The following is a 14,463-nucleotide window of genomic DNA, read 5'->3' on the forward strand; positions in this document are numbered from 1 at the left end:
TTGAAAATTAAAAAAAAAATTTTTTTTTCGTTTCTAAGGAAATCAAGGTTTTTGACAAAAATTTTGATTGATGACTGATTCACCGCCGACATTAACGTTATCCAAAGCATGCCACGTGGAGGTTGCACGGTCGGATTTACGCTTCTTTTGTGCTTATGCACGTGTGTTAATGATTCTTCAGAAAAAATGAGACCCTATGTGTGCACCTTAGGGGTATCAACTTTAAATTTATTCAATAAAATTTTTTTAGGGAAAATCAAGGTTTAAATGTGTCCATAACTTTAGCGAGGTGAGTCAGAATAGGCCTCTTGATTAACAGTCAATTAACCAAAAAAAGGGAAAATGGCATTTTTTTTTGCTCTTTTTTTACGTTAACGTTACAGGTGGAAAAAAATTTTTTTTTTAATTAACCATGACAGATTTTTGTAGAAAATTTTCTGCAGAAAACGAAACCCCTTGTCCGCTTGCTGGGCGACCAGTAGTTCCAGAGATATCGGCAGTTGAGTGAAAAAGGATCCGGTTCCCGTAAAAAGCAAATTTTTTAAAAATTAGAATAATTTTCTTTACAAACTCATTGATCCTAAATGTATAATTCAACTTCATGTTTGAATAATCTTTGAAGGATTAAATAATCATTGCATGTAAAGAAAAGTTATTCTCATAAAAAATTACAGAAGATATTATTTAAAAAAAATAAATAAACTTAATAAATTATTATAAAACTAATTGATAAAAATAATCAACTCTATTAAATATTTTTAAATAAATATACTTTGAAAAAATTTTTAACATGAAGAGTTACCTCGGAAAAACTGGTCCACTTCAATCATGGCCTCCCTCTGTGCTATAAACATTTGGCACCTGACATTTTCGGCGACTTTTCTTCTTCTTTCTTCTTGAGCAGCTTCCTTCATTTTTTCAATCTTTTTCTTCTTCTGCTCATCAGCGTATGCCAAGTCAAGGAGCTCCATAATTTCTAAAACAGAAGTTTTATTCGGCTCAATGATTTTTGACTGATGAACAATCCTCCTTTTCTTGGTTGGCGGAACATATTCTCCAATGTCTGAAAGGAGATTATGTTCCGCTATCTTTCTCTTCTCTTCTTGTTTTGGCACAGTCGGATCCTTTACGGCAGAAGCTTGAAGTTGAGGTCCCTTGATGACTCTCTTGAATAGCGAAGTGATGGCCTTCTTCTTCGTAGGTGATTTTGAGTCTAAGATTTTCTTGTTTAAAAGTTTTGCTTTCGTCAAACACATCTTGAAATTTAATTTCGTATTTATTATTACCGCACTGAACGATCTAACCACTTCGTCTAGCTTGCAATAATTAAAGTAAGTAACTACACTAATTGAAGGTACTTAAATTTTCCTATGACTGCAGTAAGTGGAGGGGATTGAATGGCTGCAAGACATTGGTCCTAAAAATATAGACGCTTGCTAGTAGGAAAGAGACAAGGAGTGGGGTATTGAAGCGGAAGCTTAATAGGCCGCATAGAATAGAAGGGAAAGGGACGAAGCTCGAAGCTAAGTTGTACTCCAGTCAAGACCTTCAATGACCGATATTTCAAGTTTCAAGTCAACAGTCAAGAGCATACCACTGCAGCAATCCAGTCAAGCTTTCCTTCGCTAGAGATTTTTGGTCAACAAGCTTAAGGATGTCGCTGCGCTAGAGTCTAGTTGAGGGGAAACACCAATGTATTAAAAAGATTTGATTTTACAGATTTTTTTAGCCGGCTTAAAACAAAAAAAAAAAAAAACAGTAAAAATAATAAGAAAGTTTTTAATCCGTCGGCATTTTTTTGAAAATTGAAATTTTCACAATTCCGTACGTGCAACGATAACTCCATCCTTACTGACTAAAAAGCAATTTGGATTTTTATTTCCGATGATCCGTTTTTGAGTTATCAATGCAACCATGGAGGGGGAAATTTTTTCTAGTGCTCTACGAAATTGTTAATAACTTTGTAAAAATTAAACATTTTTTAATAAAAATTTAAGGTAATAGTCTTTAATATAAACGTAAAAAATTAAAAAAAAAATCCGATCTCCAAATTCTTCTATTTTCCCTGTCAAAAAAATTCTTGAAAATCACCTTTTTTTTTCGACCGTCACAGTGGTGTTTCCCCTTAAGTCTTACGTCGCTAGAGATTTCATCATGTCGGCAAGCCGAAGTATTATATGGGTGATTCTCGGTAAGGAAAAATTGTTTTTTTGTTACCAAAAAAATTTTGTTACAAAAGTAAAAAAACATTTCTTTTTGGCGCATTGAAAACTAAAATGAAATAAATTTTGGTTTTTTTGCTATAAATTAATAAACCACCGAAATAACAGTACCCTAGGCTGTCTCATTCCCAAAATTAGAACTTTAAGATTAAATTTTAAGTTATTCGTCCATAATATATATTTTGGTCCATAATGTTTATAAACTTAATTAGTTAACTAACAATCTTCTTCAATAAAAAAGTACCGAAAATTAATTTGTTTCATTAAATTCATTAACTTAAACCAAAGTTTGTTCCAGGAATTTTAAGAACAGTACCCTGCCAGAAGTTCAAAGCCAAAAAAAAAAATCCAGCGTGTTATTTTACCTTTTGTAAAGTTTATAAAGATCTTACTAGCCTTAAGTTAATAACTTATCACAGTTGTGAAAATTTTAATGAAAAATATTTTCATTAACTCATTAAATTCAATTCTCTAATGAAAAAATTGTCCACTAAAAAATTTAATTTAATTGTGAATGGAAATATTTATCATTAAAAATATTTTTTTAATGATTAGTAAAAAATCATTTAAATTAAAATATTAAATTTAATGATTAATGGAAATATATAAAATTAAAAATTTTTTTTAATGATTAATGGAAATTTTCAAAATTAGATATTAAATTTAATCGTTAATCGAACTATTTTTCAACTTTCCGCTATGAAAATCAATGATTTTAAAAAAATCGGGAAGTTAGTAGTTGTACCCTGATTTTCGAAAATCTTCAAAAAAATTTTCGAAAGAATTCAAAAAAAGTATTTTTTTTAAATAATTTATTCGATTAATGTCGGATTGTTATTGTAGTCGTAATTTAATTTATAGCTTTTTATTATCGGCGTCGATTGCTATGAAGAACGTCGAAATCGGTTAATTGGTTCGGTAGACATCGTTGTTGAAAAATATAAAACACTAGCAACCTGCAGTCACTATGTGAACGCCGAGAATTGTCAACTACAAATAAATAAAATTTGCTTAATTACATATCGACTTTTGTTAAATTGCACTGTACTTTTTTAAATATTGATATTCTTAAATATATAAGCTCACTCCGACATTACACTCATCAAGAGCTTTCATTCCGAACACACTATTACATGGTGTGATTTAAATTGCTTGAAGTTAAATGCTTCAAAAACCAAAGCAATCATCTTTGGCAGTAGACTAAAAGTTAGCAATGATTATTGTATAAATGCAGAGAATATTTTAGTTGATAATTGCGTTATTCCTTATGTTAATACTGTCAAATATCTAGGGGTCATTTTAGATAATAATCTCTCTTGGGAACACCAAGTATTAAAGACTTGTAATCAAGCTATGAAAACGTTAGCTCAACTTAAAATTAACAATGAAATATTTAATGAACAATTGCGAGTAAAATTAGTGACTACACTTATATTCCCGATTTTTGATTATTGTTGTGCTGCGTTTACCAACATGTCGAAAAAGCTGCTGCTTAGGTTGCAAAGAAAAATGAATTCTTGCGTAAGATTTATTTTCAAATTATCCAGATATGAACATGTAACCCCGTATTATAATAAATTAGGGTGACTAAAATTAAGTAAGAGAAGAGATTATTTCATAGCATGTTTGTTTTTTAAAGAAATAAGGCTAAATTATCGGCAGTTGTTTGGCCCAGGACTTCAATATCTTAATGTATCAATGCGTAGAGGTGACATTAGAAAAGATTACTAGCGTTTGCCAAGAGCAAATAGTAATATGTATGAACAATCTTTTATAATCAATGGTATACGTATCTGGAACTCTTTGCCACCTGGGCTGACAACTGTAGATAATCTTCCTGAATTTCAAAATGCATCTTTTTCATTTTTTCTGGCTAATGACAATTAAAATCATTATTATATTTGTTTAATTAATTATAATTTCTGTTTCAAAGTGTCTCAAAGTGTTTATAAATTTACTAACTAACTACTGTAAATTTATTAAGTAACTTTATTGTATTTAGGTAACTTTAAAACCTTGCTGTTGTTATATTATCAAACTCACAGTACTATTGTAATTGTATTTTTATACTGTATACTTATATATATATATATATAATGTATTGCTTATTGATGGCCTTGAGGGAGCTTCGGCTCTAAGGATAAATAAATATATATCCAGATAGCAAAATGACGTATTAAGTTATTCCAAATGAGCTCAGATTTCTGATTTGGACGTCAGAGTCTACGTCTAAAAGACGTCTTTAAGACCTTCTGAAGAGGTCGAATGCGCCGCTTATTGTAGACTTTAAGAACTCATCAAAACGAGCTCTTAAAGAGCTCTTTTTTCTGAACTCGCACAAATGAATGATTTTTTATCTCTATACGCTATTATAATGATAACAATAATAAGAACACAACAAAAATAATATTAATAATAATAATAATAAAAGTAAATTATGAAAAATAATTCAGAGTTTTATGAAGCACCGATGCTGATTTCGAATGTTTATTATTTTAGTTAGACCTAATATTGTCGGTTTAAAGAGAGAAAGTGAAAGTCGCAATTGCCGTAACTAAGATTCGAACCCGAGTCGCGCGCGTGCTAGATCGATACCTAACCCCCTACGCTGTTCAAACGATATGTCGTTACACATCTCATTATTCTTATAAGCTAAGTTTATATAGTGATGAAATGTTGCGATCATTGTCTATATTATTTATTCTATTTAATACTGTGTATCGATAGAGAAAAAGTAACTTTTACGAATATTTATATACTAAAAAATATTCAAAAGTCTACCTGTAATATTTTTTTAAATAGTCTATATAAATTTTGTTTACTTTTCACAATATAAAATCCAATAGATAAATTAATGAATATTAAAAATTCAACAATAATTAATAAGTATATAGTTATAAGATATCGTTAAATTCCAATAAAATGTTTAAAATTGATACATGCAAAGTACTCCTTCATTGTAGAAAGTTCACATAATTTTTCAGATTAGAATCCAATTTTATTATTTTATCTAAATTAGTTTGATTACGAACCAGATTTTAACATTATTGCCTATTACTTCATAATATAATTTAAAATTTTTGAAAAATTTAATTAACCTGGATTAAGAGAAATGAGTTAACCTATGCCAAGTGTATATCGCTATATATTAATCTATTCAAATTGTTTTAAATCATTTAATTCGAATTATTTTTAATCATTTTCAATTTAATTTCTCAATCAGGAAAGTAATAAATGAAAAATGAATAAGATTTTGACAGCTTTATATTAAAAAGAAATTTGTGTTTTTGTTTATAATGTCTATAAGCTCATTATACGCAACTCAAAAAGAAGTCCAAAAAAGGGACTCAGTTAGATGTCAGAAAATTGACTCCAAACTTATGAGTTCATTAAGAGCTCTTAGTTCTGACCTCGTAAAAAAGAGCTCCTTAAGACGTCACATTAGGACTTCTATAAGAAGTTTTTTAAAAGACTTCATACTGAAATCTTTCTGACTTGGATGCTGACTGGGTATCTATCTATCTATCTATTACATTCAATTATGAATGACAATACTTTGATTAAAATTAAATCGAATGATCAATGGGAAAATTCACCATTAAAAAATAACTTTTAATGGGTAATGAAAATATTTTTTTGCCCTCTGGGCGGAAAGTGGCAACTTTGGTCTCACTGCGCTAAACAAAGTTGCCGCTTTCCTCCTTCCTCGGACAAAAAAATATTATACAGCCCTTGGGAAGTAAAAAAGAAAACCTCAGATCACATATTTGTTGACCTCGGCTTCGCCTCGGCCAACAATTACATGTGATCTGAGGCTTTTCTTGTTTTCCTTCCCAAGGGGTGTAATATACTATTTCATTAAAGAATTAAATTTAATGGTCAACGAAAATTATTTCCATTTAAAAACTAGATTTAATTCTTAATGAAAATATTTTTCATTAATAAATTAAATTTAATGACCAATGAAAATTTTTATTTAGTGTCAAAGCTGCGTTTGTGCTGAAAATATGTGTCTGGGCCACTTGAAAACTCAGTCCCCTGGCAACTATTTTTATTTATAATTTATTTATAAAATTCGATCCATAAGTCTTAATATTATTCTAATTAATGTAAACATTGATTAGAGAACTTGAAAAGTTGAATGCATTGAAATAGTTTGCTTGATTTTTCTCAATTTGATAAAAAAAAAATATCGAAAAAGCGAAAATTAAATCGGCTGTTTAATTATTATGATTAAGCTTATAGTTTTGTAGCCCTTGTTAATTTTTTTTCTAATAAAATCAAAAATAATTTAGTCGGACAATTTTGTACAGATTCAAGATGTTTTGCCGCCAAGGCAAAGGAGAGTTGGTCACCCTGACTCTCATGACTATACTAAACCCTAACTATAGGGACCGAGCCCTAACTGTAGAGGCAGCACATCTGTCGGAAGTGGCGCACCCTGGTGTTAAATTTACACAAAAAACGGGCAAAAATATTGCAATTGTTAATGAAATAATAATGAAAAATAGGAAAAAATAATTAATTACAGTTTTTAACGGGTAACAACCGATCGTATTCAAAGCAGAAATGATTGAAATTGTGAAAAAACGTTTGAACCTAGATATTTATGGAATCTAGTTGAAGAAAAACATTTAAATACCTCAGAAAACATGAGCGCTAGGTTATGTCCCACTCCAGTTGCACTTCTATCGAGGTTATTTGTTTACCATTTTTCGACCGCGAACCACAGCCAGTCAGAGAAAAACATCAAAATTTCAGTAGTCAATTTATTTTACACTTTCAGTCCAGTGTAATCATATACTTAAAAGTATAACTAAATTATATTGATAAAAATACTGCCAAAAATCTATCCATTTATTAAGATAAAAATTAATAAAAAGTGAAACTCATGTTAAAATTCAAAACTTTTGCCCGTAATTTGTACATTTAAGTCACCAGTTGGCGTGACAGTCTAGAGGCTCGGTCCCTATACTCAAGACTTGACAAGAGTCATTTCTATGACTGTTTACCACGAACACGTCCAATAACACGTTTGTAATGGCTGCCGCACCTGCGCACCATGAGCTAGCGGGAAGAAGCCCGGCCGGCACGAAGCACGAGGCGCCAGACGCCATGTGCACAGTTCAGTTGTGTTTGGGACTTGTAACCGACACAATATACCCGCTAGCCTCACTAACACTGATCCTACTTTGTGCCTTTTTCTTTGTTCAATAATTTATATAACAGTACATTCGCTATTTGATTTCAATTCAATTCATTAAATTATTAATTTGTGTTCTTTATCGCCGTAAAAAATAATATAATTTCAGAATAATTAAATTTAAATTTGATACTTGTGACGCAGTAGTTTGTTGGCGTCGCAGCAATTGTTTAACTTGCACGCCGTGCAATAAAGAAGCGTGATTTCATCATCGTTAATTAATTGTTTTAATTTCAAGTCTCTTTGGACATAATTAAAAATAAAATAAATTTCTAATAAATTTAACTTCATAATAAAAATTATCTTGTAGAACAAATTATCAAACGTAGTGCTTCCCACGTGTTAAATATTGACATTATAATTGATCTAGACTCGCGTGAATATTTGCATTAAATTCAACCAATTTAAGTTCCAATTATTATCACGAAACATATTTAATCTAAATAATTAACTTTCAACTGATCTCAATTTAACTAACTAACTATTTCATATTCTCAATTCATAAAAACATTTGATCCTCTCGGATCTTTATCAGCAGGTTGACGGTTGACCTCAACAACCTAACGGCGGCTGAGATCATCTCTCACCCCTATTGTGCGCCTAGTACAATTATTTATACTTACACGCACACACAGTTTCACATCATACGCATCTGTATCTATCTTCGAGGAGTTTTTCTCTAGTCATTGCTAGAGTTTTCTCCCATTGGGGAATAAATTAGTTATAATTATTTACCCCAACATCGAGTGTTTTATTTTAAAATTAGAATTCCTGATCCTGATCCTAAATAATCAAGAAGAACAAAATAATTACGGAAACTCTCCTTCTTGGAGAGTTTGCGACAAAACATAAGACGTCCTTACAGACGTAATCACCCATATACCACTACTGCAAATTATAGTGAAAGCATACAACGCTCAAGGTTTCACGACGTCAACAAGCCAATATTTTATCAATTATTGGTTAAAAAAATCAAACGTGTATCGTTGCGAAAACATTTATTTAACAAAATATTTAACGATACATTTATAGTGACAACCTTACATACATGCACTGTACATATTCATCTCATCTCAATTCATAAAAAAAATAAACAAACAATCGTACATATTTTATAGAAGAAATGATTATCATCCATAATTAGGATGATGATCTTAAAATCGTAATTTAAGTACTTGATATGGCTATATGATTATACTCCCATTTTTATACAATAAAAAATAATAACTATAGAAGTGTATTAACATATTTAATCGATTATTCTATAAAAATATGTACATTGCATTAAATTATAAATCAAGCTAATATAAGTATTTAGTTTAATTTATTCACAGTACATGAAAAGTTATATTAGTTATTTATCAACATTTAAGTAGTCGCATGGGGATCTTATAATCAAACAGTATCAATTCATTAATCATATTCTATCCAACAATTTTCTGATTTTTGCATAAGCCTTATAGTTGTTTAGTGACACATTAGAAAATTTAGTTTCATTTTTTGTTTAAGAGGGTCTTCTGGTCTAGGCCCGAATTTCGAGCGTTTTTTGGCAGTCGATAAAAAAAAAGCATTTGATATTTTTACTGTCCATTTTTTTTTCAGTTATTTATTTATATTCAGAGAGTACACAAAATTAATTTTAAAAAAATATAATTTTTTTCTATTTAGTTATGCGTCCTTGAAGTAGAGGAGAGAAAAAAAAGGCCGTGTCTTCGTAGACATGATTTCTGGTTCCATGCGTTTTCATCCTCGGACAAAATATCCCCGACAAAATATCCTCGACAAAATATCCCCGGACAAAATATCCTCGAGACAAAATATCCTCAGACAAAATATCCTCGCTACAAAATATCCTCGTGACAAAATATCCTCGCGACAAAATATCCCCGTGACACAATATCGTTGCGCTATGTTGCACTCTTTTAACATGATTTTTGTGTGTATTTATTCGATAATAAACTAACACAAACGCGAATAATCGTGTCGGAGATATTTTTTATTGGGATATTTTGTCTGAGGATATTTTGTCGGGGATATTTTGTCCGAGGATGAAAACGCCTGATACCATGATTTCTACCCTTGTGGTCATCTGAAAAATAAAACAATGATGGATTCTTGATTAGTACAAATGTCGCTCTCGCATGAACCAACAAAAAAATGAAAATTTGAAATTTTTAACAATTTTAAAAAATTCGACAAAGTTAAAAAATTATTGAAAAAATTGACCTTTCTTTTTGATGGTTCATGCGAGAGCGACATTTGTACTAATCAAGAATCCATCATTGTTTTATTTTTCAGATGACTACAAGGGTAGAAATTATGGCTACGAGGACACGGCCTTTTTTTTCTCCCCTCTACTTCAAGGACGCATAACTCAATAGAAAAAAATTATATTTTTTTAAAATTAATTTTGTGTACTCTCTGAATATAAATAAATAACTGATAAAAAAATGGACAGTAAAAATATCAAATGCTTTTTTTTTTTTATCGACTGCTAAAAAACGCTCGAAATTCGGGTCTCTAGACTAGAAGACCCCCTTAAGGAGGTTCGAGCGTAACTTATGAGTCAAAATAATATTAAAATTTTTTTTTACTCTCAGTCTTCCCAATATTCGTCAAAATTCTTTATCTTAATTTAAAAGAATTTGAACAATTCAATAATTGATGATTTTTAGTGATTTAATAAAATAAAGTAATAAGGTAAAAGCCCCAATTATTGACGGGGGTCTAAATATTGACACCCTAAATTATCTTTAAATATATTAAATTATCTGTAATAAGAATAACGATCAAATAAATTTTTATTAAATTCTAATTAATTAAAAAATTGAAAAAAAATCACTTTCAGTTCAAAATATTAAATATTAATTATTAAAAAAAAAATAAAGTTACCACCAGTTTATCAAATCCGAACAAAAACAGTTTCACTGTAAAAAAATCGCGCCAAGTCCACGTTCATAAGACTATTAAGAAAAAAAATTTTTATTTCTTTACAAAAAGATATAAAATAAAAAATTAAAAAATCCAAGTAACCTTGGATATATGGTTGTATATGATTTTCTTATAAAGCCATATTAAAGCAAATTTTAAGGGAGTTGGGAAAGAACGGATAGGGGAAAGGGGGGGACCTACTCAGTGGGAATTTTTCCGTAATTGAAAAATTAATCAGACAGCCCAGACTGGGAATCGAACCCAGATCTCTCGGTTACGCGCAAAGGGCTCTACCAGTTAAGCTATCCGAGACAAGTACTGACTACTTTATTCAGTCACGTATATAAGACCCACCGAGCAAACAACGCCACCGTCCATCTTACGGTAAAGAGCCATATTAAAGCAAATTTTAAGGGAGTTGGGAAAGAACGGTGGGTTACTTGGATTATCATATACAACCATATACAACCGATATGGTTGTATATGATTTTTGGACATTAAAAAAAATTTTGTTGTAAATTTAAAAATTAAAAGAAACAATTTTGGAACGTATTTAGTGTGCGTGGTTACGAAATATTTCACTTTTTATGAAATTCCTAAAATCTATCTACTAGGACTTTTAAAAAAAATTGAAGTACACAATGACGCACACCAAGTACGTTCCAAAATTGTTTCTTTTAATTTTTAAATTTACAACAAAATTTTTTTTAACGTCCAAAAATCATATACAACCATATCGGTTACTTGGATTTTTTAATTTTTTATTTTATATCTTTTTGTAAAGAAATAAAAATTTTTTTTCTTAATAGTCTTATGAACGTGGACTTGGCGCGATTTTTTTACAGTGAAACTGTTTTCGTTCGGATTTCAGTATTTTTTGTAATTATAATAAAAATTTGCAATTGGTACCAACTTAAATTTCAAGTTGGCTGCATTTTTTATAGCAAACTATCCCCTTGAAGCTACAGTTTATGTAAAAATAATTGCAGCGCACCCTGGCGGGTGTAGATGCAAGCTGTGAAATTTATTTTTTTAACTGTAGTTTCCCATCTATTGGACTATCACCATGCATTCTCGAATTACTTAGTCTGTGGCATGTCACTTTTTACATCGAAAAAAAGTCAGGATCGAAATTTTTGAGCTTGCTATAGTTTGTGCTGATAAAATTTAATAATTTCAAGTAGATTAATTGTTATAATTGAATATAATTAATTGATATCAGTAAAATAAAGTATGAATTACTGTTATAATATAAAATTTAGGAACAAGAAGTACCGTAGAATTAAATAAAATTTTGCAACCTCAAAATACCGTTCTGCTTACAGTAAACACAGTCGGTAGTCTGGCGCTCCGTTTACAACGGATTTGAACGGAACTTGGCGCCAGATTCTACTGAATCTGTGGATCAGCTTACAAGCGTCTATTTTCTTAACAACTTTGGTTAGAAAAGCATTTTTTTAACTGCCGAGTTTAAATTAATTTTTTCATGTAATTATATGACCTATTTTTTTTTTTTAATTAACAATACATGAAATATTTATAAAATTGAATAATCGAAATTAATTGTATGCTTTATAATATTTAAATAATGGGAGTCAATAACTAGTTGATAATTTTTATGGTGAATCCCATATTGACAGCCATTACCAGTCAACAGCGCTATGACGCCTTTTTTTTCTAAGTATAAAATACGTTACGCGATTATATACAAGGCTTTTAACTGTCAAATAACTCGGCGTGTTTTGGTGTTAAATAAGTTTTTGAATAAATTGTAATATTTTTAATAATAATTAATCATTCATAGAAATTATTATTAATTAACTTTAATAATATTGATTACTTTATATCAAGTTTTGATAAATAAAAATATAACCAAATGATTCGACGCATGCGCAGTAGGGGCGTCAATAATTGGGGTTACGGTACGTCAATATTTAGATCAATCAATTTTTAACCCGTCAATAATTGGTGTATCCAGATTATATATTTAATTATTTAAAATGAATTAGTAAATATCACTGATTATCATTTTAAAAAAAGAAATTGATTAGTTAAAACATTACTTAAGACATTACCACAAACAAAATTCAACGATATTTATATTTGATTGCTTAAAAAAAAATCAAATCATAACTTTGTCTCTTATGGCGTCAATAATTGGGGCTTTTACCTTAAAATGACTTTGGTATTTATTACTTGCCGGATTAAATAAACAGATTTGGCAACAGCGCCTTTGATTATACCCATTACAAATACGTGAATGAGTGTGTGAGTTAAATATTTTTTGCCCTCCGGGCGGAAAGTGGCAACTTTCGTCCCGCTGCGCTAAACTAAGTTGCCGCTTTCCGCCTTCGTCGGACAAAAAATTAGTATACACTCCTCGGGAAGTAAATAAGAAAGCCTCAGATCACATGTTTGTTGACCTCGGCTTCGCCTCGGCCAACAATTACATGTGATCTAAGACATTTCTTACTTTACTTCCCTAGGTGTGTAATATACTATTCTCTTTGTAACTATACTTTTATCCTTTTGTTTTTTCTCAGCTGTTGACGCAACGTTGCCAAATCTTTATTCGAATAAATAGCTGACGATAAACGAGTTACAAACAAAATTTAACTTTGAATATTTCAAAAATTATATCGGTATAATGTATTATTATTAAATTTTTTTTATATTTTACAATAATCAAAGTTTCTTGTGTATATTTTTTTATTCATTAAAGTTGGGAGGTTAATATTTAAAAAAATAATTAAAGCCTCGACTAAACGTTTGTCTGCCATAAGAGCCCGTGTATAAGGAGATAAAAAATGTGATTTTTGAAATTTAATGTCTAAGTAACTAAACGGTGAATCTTTTTAAAATTTTTGGATTAGATAAATGGCGTTTTTATTTATACGTATACTTAACACTCCGTTGGTCGCCCTTTTTTTAGTTTCTCGCTCGCACTATAGCGAGTTTCTATAGGTTGAGTAGTTGTTAGGCGGCGATTCGCTCATAGCGCGACCAACGAAGGGTTAATTTCAAAGCTCCAAGTTGGAATAGTATATTACATACCTAGGCCAGTAAAATAAGAAAAGTCTCAGATCACATGTAATTGTTGGCCGAGGCGAAGCCGAGGTTGACAAACATGTGATCTGAGGCTTTACTTTTTACCGGCCAAGGTATGTATACTATTTTTTTGCCCTCCGGGCGGAAAGTGGCAACTTTCGTCCCGCTGCGCTAAACTAAGTTGCCGCTTTCCGCCTTCGTCGGACAAAAAATTAGTATACACTCCTCGGGAAGTAAATAAGAAAGCCTCAGATCACATGTTTGTTGACCTCGGCTTCGCCTCGGCCAACAATTACATGTGATCTGAGACATTTCTTACTTTACTTCCCTAGGTGTGTAATATACTATTTTCTGCTCGACGTAGCCGGAATGTGGCAACTTTGTTTAGCGCAGCGGCCAGAAAGTTGCCACTTTCCGGCCGGAGGGCAGAAAATTATTTTTCTCACCTCCGGGCGGAAAGCGTCAACTTTCGTCCCCCTGCGCTAAACGAAAATGCCGCTTTCCGCCTCCGTCGAGGAGAAAAATTGTATACACACCACGGGCAGTAAATAAGAAAGCCTCAGATTACATGTTTGTTGACCTCGGCTTCGCCTCGGACAACAATTACATGTGATCTGAGACATTTCTTATTTTACTGCCCTAGATGTGTAATATACTATTTCACATTAGATTCGCTCGAACCTCCTTAAATTCGAATAGATAAAAATTTATATAATTTTGCAAAATAATATTTTTCAAAACTACATCAATTTTTATATAAATTTATATAAAAACAAAAATGATGAAAAATATATTCCATAAACATAACTCTTAAAAATAAGTTTATAATTATATTTCTTACTAGTCGATAAACGGCTATTTAACGGCGAGAGTTAACTTTCAAAATCAGACTTGAGTGAATAAAAAAATTGTTTTTTTCAGTTATTTGGTTTGATAACAAATGATGAAAGTCTTAGACGTTATTTTGATATTGAGAAAAAATCTATATCAAAAGGAAAAAAAAATTTTTAACTATTCAAAATGATTTGAGCTGATTACTATATAGATAAGGGTAGCCCA

General features: G+C 30.7%; 1 protein-coding gene and 1 long non-coding RNA gene across 4 annotated transcripts in view; one reads left to right on the forward strand and one right to left on the reverse strand.

Moving 5' to 3' along the window:
* The window catches only part of LOC123262433 (cilia- and flagella-associated protein 206-like), a 47,176-nt gene extending 46,242 nt beyond the window's left edge, over nt 1–934 (reverse strand). For 2 of the 3 annotated variants that reach the window (XM_044724640.1, XM_044724641.1), the window contains exon 1: nt 803–934. The gene's annotated coding sequence lies outside the window, so the exon portion shown is untranslated. The remainder of the gene's footprint in view (nt 1–802) is intronic. The other variant, XM_044724642.1, reaches the window with a different exon arrangement.
* A 1,099-nt stretch (nt 935–2,033) lies between these two features.
* On the forward strand, nt 2,034–6,370 carry LOC123262549. The gene is made up of 3 exons (XR_006508986.1): nt 2,034–2,129; nt 2,959–2,960; nt 6,360–6,370. It is a non-coding gene; the product is annotated as an uncharacterized LOC123262549 (long non-coding RNA).
* Nucleotides 6,371–14,463: the final 8,093 nt, after the last annotated feature.

This window comes from Cotesia glomerata, linkage group LG4 (assembly GCF_020080835.1).
Source record: "Cotesia glomerata isolate CgM1 linkage group LG4, MPM_Cglom_v2.3, whole genome shotgun sequence".
Taxonomy (NCBI): domain Eukaryota; kingdom Metazoa; phylum Arthropoda; class Insecta; order Hymenoptera; family Braconidae; genus Cotesia; species Cotesia glomerata.